Consider the following 6,153-nt stretch of genomic DNA (forward strand, 5'->3'; position numbering starts at 1 on the left):
GATGGGATGACATCATGGTTAATGGGGGCACACAGAGTAAGGATGGGATGACACCATGATCAATGGGGGCACACTGAGAAAGGATTGAATGACAACATGGTCAATGGGGGCACACAGAGGAAGGATGGGATGACACCATGGTTAATGGGGGCACACAGAGAAGGATGGGATGACACCATGGCCATTGGGGGCACACAGAGGAAGGATGGGATGACACCATGGTTGATGGGGCACACAGAGGAAGGATGGGATGACACCATGGTTAATGGGGGCACACAGAGGAAGGATTGAATGACAACATGGTCAATGGGGGCACACAGAGGAAGGATGGGATGACACCATGGTTAATGGGGGCACACAGAGGAAGGATGGGATGACACCATGGTTAATGGGGGCACACAGAGTAAGGATGGGATGACACCATGGTTAATGGGGGCACACAGAGGAAGGATGGGATGACACCATGGTCAATGGGGGCACACAGAGAAAGGATGGGATGACACCATGGTCATTGGGGGCACACAGAGAAGGATGGGATGACACCATGGTTAATGGGGGCACACAGAGGAAGGATGGGATGACACCATGGTTAATGGGGGCACACAGAGTAAGGATGGGATGACACCATGGTTATTGGGGGCACACAGAGTAAGGATGGGATGACACCATGGTTAATGGGGGCACACAGAGGAAGGATGGGATGACACCATGGTTAATGGGGCCACACAGAGGAAGGATGGGATGACACCATGGTTAATTGGGGCACACAGAGGAAGGATGGGATGACATCATGGTTAATGGGGCCACACAGAGGAAGGATGGGATGACATCATGGTTAATGAGGGCACACAGAGTAAGGATGGGATGACACCATGATTAATGGGGGCACACAGAGTAAGGATGGGATGACATCATGGTTAATGGGGCACACAGAGGAAGGATGGGATGACACCATGGTTAATGGGGGCACACAGAGGAAGGATGGGATGACAACATGGTTAATGGGGGCACACAGAGGAAGGATGGGATGACACCATGGTTGATGGGAGCACACAGAGGAAGGATGGGATGACACCATGGTTAATGGGGGCACACAGAGGAAGGATGGGATGACACCATGGTTAATGGGGGCACACAGAGGAAGGATGGGATGACACCATGGTCATTGGGGGCACACAGAGAAGGATGGGATGACACCATGGTTAATGGGGGCACACAGAGAAGGATGGGATGACACCATGGTTAATTGGGGCACACAGAGGAAGGATGGGATGACATCATGGTTAATGGGGCCACACAGAGGAAGGATGGGATGACACCATGGTTAATGGGGCCACACAGAGGAAGGATGGGATGACACCATGGTGAATGGGGGCACACAGAGAAAGGATGGGATGACACCATGGTTAATGGGGCCACACAGAGGAAGGATGGGATGACATCATGGTTAATGGGGGCACACAGAGGAAGGATGGGATGACACCATGGTGAATGGGGGCACACAGAGAAAGGATGGGATGACACCATGGTTAATGGGGCCACACAGAGGAAGGATGGGATAACAGCATGGTTAATGAGGGCACACAGAGAAGGATGGGATGACATGGTTAATGGGGGCACACAGAGAAAGGATGGGATGACACCATGGTTAATGGGGGCACACAGAGAAAGGATGGGATGACACCATGGTTAATGGGGGCACACAGAGTAAGGATGGGATGACACCATGGTTAATGGGGCCACACAGAGGAAGGATGGGATGTCATCGTGGTCAATGGGGACACACAGAGTAAGGATGGGATGACATCATGGTTAATAGGGAACCACAGAAAAGATGAAGGTGTCACCCTGGTCATTTAGGGCAAACAGGGGAAAGATGGTGATGTCACAAAGTTCATTGTGGGCACACAGAAAAGATAGAGGTGTCATCATGGTAATTTATTATACACAAGAAATGGAGGTGTCACCATTGCCACGTGGGACAGATAAAGGAAAGATGGGGATAAGCCAATGGGACAGGAACTTAAGGAACATTAAAAAAAGGGAACAATAAGACAAGAATCAAAAAGGAAAGAAATGACTTAACTAAAGGAACTCAGCAGACTTCAAGACAAAAAGGAAGGACAACCAAAGGAACTAAACAGACTTTAAGACAAAAGGAAAAACAACCAAAGGAACTAAACAGGCTTTAAGACAAAAGGAAAAACAACGAATGGAACGAACTCAGCAAACTTCAAGACAAGATGAAAACAACCAATGGAACTCAGCAGAATTCAAGACAAAAAGGAAGGACAACCAAAGGAACTAAACAGACTTAAAGAAAATAGGGAAAAATAACAAAGCAACTCAGCAGACTTCAAGACAAGATGAAAACAACCAAAGGAATTCAGCAGACTTTAAGACAAAAGGAAAGACAACCAAAGCAACTCAGCAGAATTCAAGACAAAAGAAAAGACAACCAAAAGAACCAATCACACTTCAAGACAAAGGGAAAGACAGGTGAGAAGGCTTATAGACAAAAGGAAAGACATCCAATTGAGTTCATCAAACTTCAAGACAAAACGAAAGACAACTAAAGAAATTGAACAAACTCCTAAGACAAAAGGAAAGAAAAGCAAAAGAAATCAGCAGACTTTGACACAAAAGGAAAGACAACTGAGCAGATTTCAAGACAAAATCAAAGACAACCAAAGGACTTGAGCAGGCTTCAAGACAAAAGGAAAGAAAACTGAGCAGACTGTATTCATGGTCAAAAATGGTGGAAAATCTTACATCAATGGATGTATGATTCCACATTAAATTACAGGAGGTATGCCTCTGTTAATGTATAGGCTTTTTATCACATAAGGTTTGTTCCGACTTTATGTTATTTTCATTAAAGGATTTACGGTAGAGCAAGATAGTACGATAACATTGCGATAGTGTATTTGTAAACAATATCTCATTAATCTGAATACACATGTATTTATGAATCCCTTATCAGACACTGATATGTTTGATCTATAAATCAATGAGAATGAAATCAAAATTCTCTATCAACATCACTGATGACGTGAATGATACTCCACTGTCTTCCAAAGTGGAGATGGGTGCAAATATTTAAGAAAATTAATCAGTGCAATCAATGGGGAAAATCTTCATCAAGAGCACAAATTAAGTCACAGTGACCTGATTTGTCTCACACGCACGAAAGCAAATCGTCCATATTTAAATAATGAAATGTTAAAAACAATGTCGGCCACCGAGTGTGTTTTCCGTACGTATGTACTTTGTTATCAGCCTGTCCTGGATAGCAGACGTCCACTTTGTCTGATTCTGTCTGATGCAATACAGCTGATTTTAAACACTCAAATACTCAATTTGGCTGGGAGAAGCCATCTTGAAGAAAATGTGGTCGAGTAATATTGCATGATGCAACACAACATAGGATGTTATTAAATGAAAAAAAAATGAACGGAAAAATAAAGTATTGTGTGAAATCGGAATAGGAGTTCATAGACAATAGATAGTAGCGTAGCTACCATGTATGATTTATGCCAAAGCATCTGCGATTCACCCCGACCCCCCCCCCCCCCCCCCCCCGCAAAAAAAAAAGTTAAGACAAAAGTCGAGAGAGATAGAGAGAATTTGCGCCTAGCTACGTCACTGCCAGATAGAATCCCCAAAAGCATCAGCGGTGTGGATTATTTTCGCCGCCATTCCTGCTTATTTGCATACGTGGGATTTGAAATCACTACATTAAGTTTAATACAATTATGTTGTATTAAACTGACTGATAAGGTAAATAAATGGATATGCACTTGCATGCACTCATATCCCCTTTTGGTCCATTTTTACACCTACACAATGATACTGCGTTCGAACGGTACGATATTTTCACCTGTTCACTACAGGTAGTCAGAGACGGAAGCATCTCTGTAAAATGGTGTGTATGCATTTAGAATGATGTATTGTGGGTATTATGTACGAGGTTCACTTTTTGTCAGTTGCGAGTTACAAAATGCGAGTTGCGAGTTGCAAAGTGCGAGTTGCGAGTAGCAATAATGCGAGTTGCGAGTTACAAAATGCGAGTTGCGAGTTGCAAAATGCGGGTTGCAACTCGCAACTCGAAGAAAAGAAACACTCATTATGTACAATGTCGTTATTTCGCTCAACTGAAATCGTTGTTTCGAAGCGACTGAACGAAATAAGACCAAGAAACACTGTGGGTCTAAAACGCTCATTAGCTTCTAATACAACGTTGAAGCTAGATCAATTATTTTGGTTTCTAAGTTGATTACCACTACATTCAAATATATTAGAACGGACTAGGTTTATTCCTTCAAATAAATGTTGTATTCCTTTATATCAGCATAATACTGGCCTGTCACCAGGTCTCTAGGTCCATGACTATTGACGAGAAGTCGTCTAAAGATTTCAGTATGACCCCTGTGACCTCGAATGTGGCTCAAGGGAGTTCATTTGAGAAATAGTAGACCTCCACTCCAGCATGGTTAAGGCCAAATATCATGTATCTGTGCCTCGTGGCTTAAGCATGTTTGACACCTGTGACCTTGAATGAGGATCAAGGTCATCCATTTGAACAAACCTGGTAGACTTTCATCCCAGCTTGGTGCAAGCCAAATATCATGTATACGTGCCACTTGGTTATTGAGAAGAAGTCATTTAATGATGGCCTTCATATAGGTCAAGGTCATGCATTTTAACAACCTTATTATCTCTTTGTCACGCCACGCCACGTCACGCCACGCCACGCCACGACATGTCATGGAAAAACCTCACTTACCATTCGGTCAGAAGAGCTAAAAACGAAACAAAAATTGCTGTCTAGTCAATTTGTTTTCGTCTCAAGGGAGAAAATAACGAAACAAAAAGATGCTGTCTAGCCGATTTCTTTCGCCTAACGGGGCAAAATGACGGAACGGAAAGTTGATTTGTATCATCGAAACAAAATATAGATATTGTCGTTATTTCGCAGCGGCGATAAAGTGGGCGAAGTAACAATTTTAGCAATTTCATGTCTATTTTGCATAGGTCTTGTATCATCATTTCGTTCCGTCAAGGCAGCCCTCTTCTCGAATAGAAAACTGTATATAAAATGTAGTATAATTAAATGTGTGCTACATTCGCTGCACTTTACGATCGCGAGCTTAGTTCGGTAATAAGACAGGCATATCAATTTACGACTCAAGCTGTGATGTAACACTGTCATAAAGTTTAGTGATATTTAATAAAGTTATTGAATTATCGGTAGGTTTAACTATCCGGAGAAGATTAGACACACTATGCTCGATACTCGACAAATGTCACGGAGAATATCAACATCTGTATTTGGAAAGTTCGCCTATTTGATTGAAATAAGACTCGATAGTAACCCTATTTCGGTATATGGTTACAAAAGTACTCATGTAATGGTCACAGAGAAGTCAGCCGGGGACGACTGACCTTATCAGGTAAAGGTAGTGTTGACCTGTGACTGACATTCCTACATCGGTCAGCAGTTCAAGTCAACACAATGTACAAGTACTTAATAGGTAATCCGGCCTATAGGTTATATTTTTATGTAACGAGATTTACAAACCTCACGCACTGTAAATGATTTAAAAGTTTAAGGGAATACGTTTAACCACAATTAAAGCGAAAGGGTTTTCAAAGTCCATGCGTCATCGTCCTATAACTTCGGCTGGTGGGGAATTATTTTCGTTTACATGTTAAAATTGAGAAGATTCTGTATGTGCAAAACCGCATTCTGGTGAAGGTCAAAGGTCAGTATATATGTCAGAGTGATCTATTTGTGACCTATATGTATATTTTGCACGCGTCGCATAAACACCGTCTTCCGAAGATGTTGTTCTCCTTTAGAAATCAACTGTAAATATATCACAGTGACCTAGTTAAGATACTCATGGAAACTGGTTTTACATTGTTAAAGTCTAAAGTAAAACAGAAGAAAAAAGTATAATATTTACTTTTGATACGCGTCCACCCACGTCTCAACATGTCCCCGGCCCACTTACAAATCTTGAGTGTTCTTATGTCTTCGCTAGCCTGCCAGGTGTTCAATATGGTACTCTCCTTACACACAGAAGTTTGACTAGCGAAGATGGTACCCTTAATATCACAGAGGATATATACCGGACACGAATCTAAAGA

Source organism: Pecten maximus, chromosome 12 (genome assembly GCF_902652985.1).
Source record: "Pecten maximus chromosome 12, xPecMax1.1, whole genome shotgun sequence".
NCBI lineage: Eukaryota > Metazoa > Mollusca > Bivalvia > Pectinida > Pectinidae > Pecten > Pecten maximus.